Consider the following 12,345-nt stretch of genomic DNA (forward strand, 5'->3'; position numbering starts at 1 on the left):
CTACAATGTCTATTATTTTTTGTGCACTATTTTTTAACTAAATATAAAAGTTATAATACAAAATAATGCTATATAGTTGTTTACCAAGTATTTTATTAATACCATGAAAATTTTTAAAAAATATAATTCATAAAGCCAATCATATTAACTATCTGAGAAATTTGTTGACAATGAGAGTATTCAAATCACACAACAAATTGAAGTAAGAATTACCTCGCAATGTATTTGTTTGACAATCAGCAGTTAGCGTTAGCTAGTGGATTATATTAGTGAATTTGACCAGCGAATTATATCAACGGTTGGTAAAAAGATATTTGAAAAAATTAGCTGTTGTTTAGATGAACATGTAAAATGACCTAAGAGTATACACATATTTAATAATAATAATAATAATAATAATAATAATAATAATAATAACAACAATAATAATAATAATAATAGTTTTTAAAAAATAAAAAAAGTATATATATATATATATATATATATATATATATATAATTAAGCCAATCATATTAACTACTTGAGAGATTTATTGACAAAAAGAGTATTCAAATCACACAACAAATTGAAGTAGGAAACTAACTCGCAATGTCCTTGTTTGGAAATCAGCAATTAACTTTTCAATATTAGTATATATTTAATATTTTATGCCCTAATTTTAATTTACTTTCACTTATGTCCCGTATTTGGTTTCAACTATACCTATACAATTATTTTATTGACAATTATAATCAATATTGACTATATTATCTTGCATTTGTAAATTTAAAATTGCCTATTTAAATACGTAAATTTAACATTCAATTATCTATGCACGAACAATTCCAATATAATCTTGCCTTGATATACTTTAAAGTACTTATTTAAAAAAAAAAACATTGGGCATTATCTCAATCGCGCAATGCGCGTAAAAAACTAGTATATATATATATATATATATATATATATATATATATATATATATATATATATATATATATATATATATATATGGGGCCTACAAAATGCTCTCATTTTAAATTTACTTCTTAATATTATCATCTTGACGTGCAAATACTTATTTTAGTTTCATTTTTTTTATCACATGTGGTAGCTAGGTCAATTCTTGAAAAATAATAAATATAAATATTTTAATGCAATGTGTAGTGGATTTAGACATTAGAATTAATATATATTTTCAAGCTAAAAAAACATATTTATTTCTTCGATTAATTTCATATGAGGGTTAGGCAATTCAATGGAAACAATGAAAATGAAGAATATTTGTTTACTGTTATTATCAACTTCCTAAAAGAGTAGAAAATATCACAATTGGAGATATTGATTTGTAATTAATTGCTATTACGTCCAATTAGTTATTTTTTTTTAAAATTGTTGTTATTAGGTTAATTTTGATTGTCTTTAGTTATATTCTTTTGTTTTAAATTTGATTGCAATGAGTTAAAAATAATTGTTTTTTTTTTGTTTGTGCGTATGGACATACACTTGCAATGTTATTATATAAAACTCTTTATCGTGATTATATAAATATAAATAAATAAATAAATAAATGTATATATATATGTGTGTGTGTGTGTGTGTGTGTGTGTGTGTGTGTGTGTGTGTGTGTGTTTGTGTGTGTGTGTGTGTATTCATATATTTATTTATATATGAGGAAAATTGAATAATAATTTTTTTTAGTAATGTTACACCCTGCTAGGTTTTTGGCTGATTAACGTCAAGAAGATGATTATGGTTATTGTTTGGGCCGGGTCAGGCCCATTTGGGCAGGCCTGGTCTAGTATTAATATATATATATATATATGGGGCCTACTTAAGTAATTGGGCTTACTTTAATTCTCCATCGTCATATTTTGATTTCTTCTAGTCAATTGCTCAAATTAATTCCTCTTTCAGTTATTGTTAAATTATCATTCAATTTTTAGCAATTATTAAGTTTTAAATTTTTTGTTTGAATTTTAATTTAATATTGAGGTTTTATATTAAACTGCCTGAAGTATTGCAATTTATTTAGAGCTTATGGGTTAATAATATATTAATTAATGTTCAGATTCAAGCATGTTGCGTATATTTATAATCATTTTATTCTTATAATTATACATTCATAATAGCATGCATTAAGGTTGGATTTAACATATCATTAACTCCTAAATTCATTTTTAAATATCATTCAATTTTGTATCCTCATGTCAATTTTATGTATTATGACCTTTTAAAACAACTTGTTTGGTTTCTTCTTAATTTTGAGCACATTTTAGTTCTATGTGTCTCACGGACTTTAGAACCTATTTTGAACAAGCTATTTGGAACCTATCATGGGTCACTAAAGTGTGGATTCCACCATTTTGATTGATATTTAAATAATAATTGTAGCACTTTTATTTGATTATAACATGTTTATTAAGTTTTGATAATCACTAACTACCATATTTTGGTATTCATCGTTGGTAATAATATTAAGTTTTGGCTCTACTTCAGCATTAGACCATTTTCCATCCATGTTATAATTCACTTGGGCCATTGAGGTTTATGAGCCTAATTTGAGTAATTGAGCGCTATAATTATTGTCTTGGTCTGTTTAGAGACATTAAGGATTTAATTGTTATTTTGGCCATTAAAAACTACAACTATTGTTTAAGTTGATTAAATTTTTAATCTATCAATAGTTTACAGGGTCTTAATAATAATATTAAGTCTTTAATTTATGACAAGAGCAATATAGTTGGTGTATTGTTTGTATAATGGTAATTTTGTTATTACCTTAACTTCGGTCTCCATAAGTACCTAAGTATCATAATAGTCATGATTAATTATTATGTGGTAAAATTAAGATTAGTATTTCACATCCCTTAATTATAATTTTGCCTTTATTGTAGTTATTATTAATTGACATTATTAATTACTGTCATGAAGCTTAGGGGCTAATCTCATTTATTACCTTCCATAATAATTATTATTTCATGGTAATCTACTACATTTGGTACATTGGTATGATTACAACTTCATTTTACATGACTATTAATGTTGGTAATTAAGTGCTACAAATAAATTTTTAAATTTACCATTGGACGAGGCATCGACTTTGTTGACACCGACAATGAAGATGAGGAGAATTCTGGAGTTTTTTCTTCTCTTGTGGATCATCATCACTGTTAGCGCAATGGAGAGATGCAATTTGCATCATTAATGTTAGCCATTAATTATCTTTTATGGTTGTTATTGATAATTAGTGTTACAGTTAACCGCTAATTTGGAGTTGTGGAGTTGTAAATATTATTTTAGTTTGGTAGAAAGTTAATTAAAATACTGGGGGAAATTTATATAGCTATATGCTTGTGATATATAGCTATATGCTTGAGATATATAGCTAATATGCTTGAGAGTATATAGCTATATGCTTGTGATATATAGCTAATATGCTTGAGAGTATTAATGCATGTTTGGATATTTTCATGCGTAAGGTTTTGGGGCATTTTGAAGCTATATGCTTCAAAACTACTCTTAACATGCTTGAGATATGCTCTTCTTTTTTTTTGAAGCTATATGCTTCAAAGTTACACTTAACATGCTTGATATATGTAGCTGTATGCTTGAGATTATTGAACTACATATATGTATATTATTTATATTTATCCTTTGCATGTTTCCATGCGTAAGTAATATATAAATAAATAAATAAATATATAAATAAATAAATAAATAAATATATATATATATATGTATATATATATATATATATACATATATGTAATTTTGCATACAGTTACTGGCTCAATATATATTAATTTCTCTAGTGATAGATATATCAATCAGGATATATCTTATCTTATGGAAGTTGAGTTTTAAATCACAGCAACTACCATGTAACTTCTCCAAACATATATATTTTTCATCTATAAATATATTCGAGAAACATCTGAAAGGGACAGGAAAATTACATGAATTTTACAAGCAATTATTTTGCAGGAAACCAAGATACTTCACAAGCTTACATCTCTACAGGAAATTCTCAAATAAAGCAACTTGAGAATTTCATTATCTTCTTGTATCCCATAAGATTAAATCTTGAACCTTGTTGCTTCTATAGAGGGAGATTTAAAGCTTATAGGAAAGTGATTACATGCCTGAAGATATCAAATGATTCAGTTTTTGTTCCCTGATGTATTCTGTATTATTGTTGTATCTCAAATGTATTACAGTATACAAGCATTTTTTTCCCAACAGATTTGACATGCATCTTTTAGATTCCATTAATAAAAAAACGTTATCTTTTGAGCCAAATTCTAAACTTGGTTTTGAAAGGAATATTTTGTTTTATTTTTTAGTATGTCCAACTATGGTGGAGAATTATATCTTCATTATTTAGTTGGACTTTAATTGGAACAAAAAATTGATTATTTAGTATGTCCAACTAATGGTGAGAAATTATATCTTCATTTATTATTTGGTCAAATCAATTATGAGTATGTATATTATTAAGTTCATTTTTCTAATTTCGCTGAAAAATATTTTAACCAATGGGAGTGATCATTTAGAAAAAGATCATTAAGTTCCTCCACTAAAGATTTTGAATTTAATTATTGTATTCATACATTCCAAATTGGGTTGTATATCAACCAATAAGCTAAAAATATTCCGCAAGTATTAATCTTGTATTTGTTCATATAAATTCATAAGTTCAAATTATTGAACATTTGGTTGTGCAACATATTTATGAAAATGTTGTAATAATATTAAGGAATTCATTAGAACAAAAACATTTAACTTGTGGTGCACTGTCATTTAATAATTCTTCAGTGATGAATAGAGTCTTTAGTTTCTTCAAAATTGATCTTGGGCAATTTCTGTAACAACCAAAAATTTAATTTCACAAATCCAATTTTAAGAAATTCCAAAATAGCCATTTTCACTCCATTAAAATTTTTTTTTGCTATCAATTGGTGTTTGAATAAATTATTTTGAACACATTTTAAATTAATTCAACACCAAAACTTATTTTTAATCCAAAATCCTAAATTTTCGGGTACCTCTCGTACCAAGTTTTAAATTGAGAAACCAATCTTGGTGAGACCGGGAGAATTCTGAGAAGCATTAAACAAGTGTTCATCTAGAAAACTATTTGGAAAAAAATTATCGTTTAACCCCAAACTATTTTAAATAGCATTTCAACCCATGGTCCATGAAGCATGGTGGTCCACTAACCATCCAAAACTTGTCTAATTCCATCTTCTAGCCTAACTATTTACCATTTTGCCATCAGTCAATCATAAGGGAATTTCCTAGGGTTTGGTACCCTATAAAAGTCACCCTATCTCTCCATTGTTTCTTGGCCTCATTTCCCTTGCCTCTCCAAGCCAAGTTTGATAAAAGAAAACATTCACAGTAAGCTATTCTCCATCCATCATTCCTTCATTTTGCTTCTTGAGTTATTTTCCTTTTGCTTTCCAATCTCTGAGATACTTAGGCCTAGGATAGGGCCGTTGCCTAGGCTCGACAATGTAACGGGACACATGGGGTGGCTCTTGAGGTGTCCCGCCCCAGGTCCCTGAGTTTCATTCTGGGAAGATTTTGTGCAGTGGCTGGGCCCTTGTGGCTCATCTACGTGTCGTTTCCGGCCAGGTGTCATGGGCCCTTGTGTCTTGGTACCTCGGGACCGTCTCGATGCACGTTTTGGCTTTGATTTCGTTGAATTTGGATAAAAAAAATGAGTATGTTTGATGGATTCATTGAAGAAATTGTTGCACAGTATAATTGGTTAGTTCACTGTAAAGAAGAAAAGTTTTGCCTTGTTGTCTGATGTTATTTTTGTATAAAGTAGAGAAGCAAGATCACTTGAAAATATGATTTATTTATGAAAGCATGACTAAATGTGATATTTGATCAATGAGTTTTGAAGCATATTTTGTTGATAGAAATTGTATAGAATTTGCTTTGTTGCAAACCGAGTATGATATGATATCCTTGAGAATTTTATGGATTTTATACAAGGTTTAGAAGCATGTTATAGAGTATTTTACATCTCACATATATCATATTTCAAACATTCATAAGGGGCATGCACAGAAAGTATTCTATCTTACAAACGAGTGTATGTGTATATTTATAGTATTACACGAGATTGCATAGGAGTATATTATTGCACGAGATTGCATATGAGTATAGTATTGCAAAAGATTGCATATGAGTATAGTATTGCACGAGATTGCATATGAGTATAGTATTGCACGAGATTGCTTATGAGTATAGCATTGCACGAGATTGCATATGAGCATCGTACGTGCACGAGGTTGCATTTGAGTAGAGTATTCTATGAGATTGCATAATGAGAATAATGAATCAAGATTGTATATCGAGCATGATAGTTTAGTTACATTTTGAAGTCTTGTATATCCAATTTGCATAATGAGAACTTGAAAGCATGATGATAGTTTTTGTATTGATTTATAGTATGAAATTATTTGTAAGCATGAGTTGTTTGATAAGTTTGTAGTGATGTTCACATGTTGAAATATTTATGTTGTTAAGCAATTTGTATTGAAGCATGCATGTTGATATTATAGGTTGCAAGCATATAGAAAGTATGTGATGTGACTATAGTTACCTATGAGATGAGATTGTTGTTTATAAATGTTATCAAATGTTTTCCAAAGTATATTCTATAGTACTTTACAGGGTTGAGTGTGGTTATACTTAGCTTCGTGCTAACGGGTGTTTTCCTATTTGTCTATGTGTTGTTTGTAAAACCCCTTTCAGGTGGGCCCAGCGTTGAGAAGTGAACGAGTTAGACTAGTCTAGTAGTTATAGAAGTCTATACTCTTTATGTTTTGTTTATGACTTTAGTTTCCAGATTTTAGAACTTATGTTGTGGATGACGTTTGATGGTGTAAGCTTCAGGGTGTCCTTTTCCCCCTTATGACTTTTAGTTATTTTATCTTGGATGTTAGTTATTTATTTATTGTCTAGTTATATCCTTAGCATGTGCAATATCCATGGAATGGTGATTGTGGCGGTGACACTCCCACTAGCTTTCTTAATAAGTTATTTATCCCCTGCTTAGTTATCTTAATTATGGATTAGAATTGTAATTAAGATTTAGAAAAAAAAAGTGGGGTGTTACAATTTCGGTTTGTAAGGCGCTGGACAATTTTGTGAGACATATAAGTAAGACTCATTGTGTTCAGTTCATTTAAAGTGAACATTGAAGTTTTGGTGTATGATTAAGATTCGAAAATCTAATGTATGCAATTCAAGTCACATTGGCATCCATACAATTAAGTTCAATTCAAATCCCTAGATATATTCAACTACTCATAATTGAAGTAATAAACATGGAATTCAACAGTTCATGTAATATAAATGCAAAAATATAAAATGGAGACCCACCGTGAGTCTCAATGGTCAAATTCTGATCATTGAGACTCATGCTGACACTCACGGTGTGACTATCAGCATGAGTTCAGTGATCAGAATCTGATCAGCACACTCATGCTGAGACTAACACCGTGAGTCTCCTAACCAGAGAATCAGCCAAGGACTGATGTTGGCACTCACGGTGTGAGTGTCAGCATGAGTCCCGCCAAATGACCTTCATGCTATCATTTTGCTCATTCGTTCCCCGGTGTGCCTTCGGGTGCTTCCCTAGTTCTTTCAAGCCTCGTTTTCTCCCAAGATTAGCATCATTTCATACTTGCTTGCACCATTAGTCAATCTTTTATTTCTGCAATCAAGATACACCAAATTTGCATTGTTGCACCATCCTTTACCTAATATTTGAGCCAAAAGCAAGCATAAATGATCACAAATATAAGGCTATTTCATGGCATTTCAAATTTCCCAACACGTAGACCTTGCTTGCCCTCAAGCAAGACAAAATCCAAGAAATCACAAGTAGAAATGCCAAACATAGTCATCATAATTCTACTTCTTCTAAATGATTGTGCAAACAGGTGATACACATGAAATAAAACACATGTTGATCCTCCTTCTACCTGGGAAATGTGGTGAAATGAGTGTGACACCCTCAATTAGCTCAAAGTTTAAGAAAACCAAAAACCTCAATGGTTACCTGAATCCTACGAGATGGCTCACCTCATGTTTTTCTCTCTCAATCAAGGATAGCTTAAAGTCTTTTTTCGCTTTTTCCATTGACTCTTTTTTTTTTTTTCCAACCCTCTTGCCTTTTTTTATTGGGAGTAGGGAATCACAAAACTCACTAAAAGTAAAATCTCTCATTTTGCCTTATGTCACATCGAGAAAATTCATTCTAGGTCTTACCACATTACATTTCACAAAACTAACCCGTATACACTCCCATTTTTAGAGATCATTGACCTAGGTCCATGTTAGTGGTGGATTGAACCTCAAACAAGCATACAAAATGAATATAAATCCTAGTTGGGTCCTATTCAAATCTCACACGATCTAAGAGGCTGTTTCCAAAATTTTTTAGCCAATTGAACCTATAACACTCTTTTCACAACAAATGCAGGGTAGAAGGAACAACAACACACAAATGAGTTCAAATGTGCCACCTATTTACCCAATCTTTAGCATGAACACAAAGAAAGCACAAGGTACTCTCAACAATCTCAAACCTCCCCACACATAGAACTTGCTTGCCCCCAAGCAAGACAAAACATTAGACAAACAACTAGTGTGGGGGTGGGTGATGTTATCACATCTTTGCATGTTTTCTATAGCTTTCCTTATTCATTTTGATAGCAAAGTTGCATAATCCTGTTTATTTAATACTTGTTTTCCTTGCTTTCTCGTTAGGATATGGTTTTACACTTGTCTTGAATACCTTACGGTGTTTGGTAGTGTTTTTTATCCATTTCAGGCTAAGTGTAGAAGCAAGGGAAGAATTTCAAGCACGAAGGGGAAAACAACACATTCCAAATGCTCAACATTCCAAATTCTCAACATTCCAAATTCTATGTTCTAAATTCCAAAAGCAAAGTGATGGCAACTTCCTTATTTAATATAGGAATGTTCCTAATCTTTCAAGGGTTGATCCCAGCTTTGTACCCACTATAAAATCCCACCTTCCTCAAACCTAAAGAAGAGAGAGATTTTTAGAGTTCTTTGTAGACAAGAAAGAAAGAAATCAAGAGCCTCAAGTTGTCTTTGGAAGCAAGGAGGAAGCCAAGGAGATTTGGGAGAATCGCTTGGTCAATTCTTGTACTCTTTTGATGATTTGTAATTCTTTATTTATATTTGCTATGTATAATTTAGCCATGCTTAGCTAAATTCCTTAGGGATTTTTGGGTGAATTTGTTTATGAACCTATGTGCCTAGTTCGTTAATTTCTTAATATATTTATGTTTGGTTTTATGATTTGTGTTGCAATCTTGTTTTAACCTGTTGTTGTTGGTAATTAATGGCCTAAATTACTAGCTTCATAACCATGTTTGTGTCACCAATGGGAGTTGGGGAATAAATTAGGGCACACACGATTGCACCTAATGGTTGGACCTTGGGAAAGTGGAATTTATTGGGGAAATTTTATTCTAGATTGTTGCCAATCGGGAGATGGTAGTAATTGGGAATAATTGAATGCTGATCTTCGGTCTTATCGGGTGTTTAAGTCACGGGAGTGGAAATTCACTAGGAATAGAGATTACGGGAGTAATTCTATTCCACTTTGCATTCCCACACAAATCTTAATTCCAAACTAAATATTACAAAAGTTAATTGGCACTAGGTGATTAAACATTGTGATCTCAAGAATCCTGTTTTGCTCTATTGTCTACAAAACATTGTTATTTATTTTATTCTACATGTTTTATTATGAAATTACCCAACCTTCAAGTTTTGTCCGGATTAGTTTCATATGAGTAACCTAGTAGCTAGTGATTAGCACCCCATCATTCTGTGGTTCGACAACCCGAATACTCCGGGTATTATTTGTTTGCCCCAAATTACCGCAATCAGTGGGCCTATAAAATAGGGTGGTGCATGCAACAATGAAACAAACATATGAATGGGTTATGGTTAAATCATGCAAGAATAGGGATTAGAGGGTGTAGGTAACTCCCTTGGAGTGATAGTCAAAGGTAGTACATTCCCCATGCCCGTTCTATCCCGATCATTCAATGCCGCTTCTCATTTGCTTGTTTTTCCACCAAAGTTCCGATCTCCTTCTAGAAGATCTTGAACCAACAAGAGATTACCTAGAAAATTAAAAACCACACAATACAACAGAAAAATGAAAATAATAAAAAGTAAGATAACCTTGGGTTGCATCCCAAGAAGCTAAGTGCCACGTTTAACGTCCTTGGCTCAACGCAACAGACAACGAACCATCCATGGACACTTGGATGAGAACTAGCCCTTTTGCCCCATCCACTTGCTCTTCAAGATACGCCCTCAAGTGTCGTGCGTTCACAAACTCTCTGAAGCTCAATACTAGCATATTCTCTTCAAAGGTTTGGCATTGATCTACTTTAAAGAATATGCTCTCATACTCCATCTTCCTATTCTCTTCCTCTTTTTCCCTTTCTTCATCCATTTCCACTTCAAAATTTTCATCTCATAACTTTTCTTCACCTCCCCCTTCTTCACTTTCATTCTCCATCTTCTTATTCTCTTCCTCTTTAACGATTTGGCAATGATTTTCCTCAAATTACACATTCTTACTTTCAACCTTTTCTTCTTTGTCCACAATATTTTCTTCAAGTTTTTCTTCCTCTATAACATCTCCTTTCACTTCATTTTCATCATCCAAAACCTCACCAATATTCTCACCACAAGCACCTGTTAGGAATAAAGTGTAATGGTTTTGATATGCCAAATTTGTATTTGTAGATCCCCCAAATTTTATTTATAGGTCTAGTAGAGTCTTAGACCGTGATCGGGAAATTATTTAATTATGAAAAGAGAAAAACAGAGGAAGATGGATGAAAATAGAAGAAGAAGATATAAAGACGAAAATCAAGAATTTGTCTGGAGAAAATGACAAATTGAAGAAGAAGATGAATGATACAATATTCACGTCGCTACTACTCAAAGAAGATATCCCAGAAGAATTTTCGTGAAGAAAATTAATATTGGAAGAATGCATGAAATTGACTTGGAGATCAAGCATCTATGGAAAGAAAGAAGTACATAAAATGTGATTGGAGATTTAATCAAAAGTTGTACGGACGAAGTGGATGATGCTTGATATATTATTTGAAATGGCTCAAGTTTGAAACTCACCATCAACAATTTTACAAGGTAAAATTTGAGAAGTCAAATTAAATTAATCTGATGGAGTTGGGCGCTAGTTTAAGCTTTGGGCGCCAATTACCGGAAATTGGGTGGCAATTGAGATGCAATTGCACTTGGGAGCCGATTTCATAGAAATTGAAATTGGGAGCTAGTTCGAAGCAATTGAAATTGGGAGCCAGTTTCAGAGAAATTGAAATCAATTGAAATTGGGAGCTAGTTCGAAGCAATTGAAATTGGGAGCCAGTTTAAGAGAAATAAGTAATTGAAATTGGGAGCCAGTTTCAGAGAAATTGAAATCAATTGAAATTGGGAGCTAGTTCGAAGCTAGTTCGAAGCAATTGAAATTGGGAGCCAGTTTAAGAGAAATTGAAATCAATTGAAATTGGAAGGAGCCAGTTTCAGAGAAATTGAAATCAATTGAAATTGGGAGCAAGTTTCACATGGGAATCAATTCAAGATCAGTTTCACATGGGAATCAATTCAAGATCTGAAATTGAAATCAATTGAAATTGGGAGCAAGTTTCACATGGGAATCAATTCAAGATGGAGCCAATGTAGAGCCAATTGAGGTTGTAGTATGGGATACAATTTCAAAGTTGGGGACCGATTCAAAGAAGACATGGAGATCAAATTTAATTGAGATGAAATTCAAATACCAGGAGAAGTCTGGGAGCCAATTTCAAAGTCAAAGTCAACAATTCAAATTGGGAAGCAATTGAAAGCACCAAAGTTGGGGACCGATTCAAAGAAGACATGGAGATCAAATTGAATTGAGATGAAATTCAAATACCAGGAGAAGTCTGGGAGCCAATTTCAAAGTCAAAGTCAACAATTCAAATTGGGAAGCAATTGAAAGCACTACGAGCAGTTGGGAGCCAATTGCAAGTCAAAGTCAATTGGGTGCCAATTACAAGCCAATTAAAATTGGGGTCAATTGGGTGCCAATTACAAGCCAATTGAAATTGGGTGTCAATTACAATGGAGAAATTCAAATTGGGTGGAAGTTAAAAGCCAGTTTGAAGTCTGAGAACACCCAGACGTGGAAATGAAGAAGATGAAGATGAACTTACAGTGAAAATATTCTCACAAGGAAAAATACTAGTTTTAACTAGTATGGGATTAAATTGAAGAATA

At 32.0% G+C, this 12,345-nt stretch overlaps 1 long non-coding RNA gene across 1 annotated transcript in view; it reads left to right on the forward strand.

The window, feature by feature from the left end:
* Positions 1-10,463, forward strand: part of LOC109174209 — a 10,695-nt gene extending 232 nt beyond the window's left edge. Inside the window, exons 2-3 of the long non-coding RNA XR_002053029.1 lie at positions 8,722-8,725; positions 10,374-10,463. This is a non-coding gene — a long non-coding RNA (uncharacterized LOC109174209). The remainder of the gene's footprint in view (positions 1-8,721; positions 8,726-10,373) is intronic.
* Positions 10,464-12,345: the final 1,882 nt, after the last annotated feature.

This window comes from Ipomoea nil, unplaced genomic scaffold (genome assembly GCF_001879475.1).
Source record: "Ipomoea nil cultivar Tokyo-kokei standard unplaced genomic scaffold, Asagao_1.1 scaffold0545, whole genome shotgun sequence".
Classification (NCBI taxonomy): Eukaryota; Viridiplantae; Streptophyta; class Magnoliopsida; order Solanales; family Convolvulaceae; genus Ipomoea; species Ipomoea nil.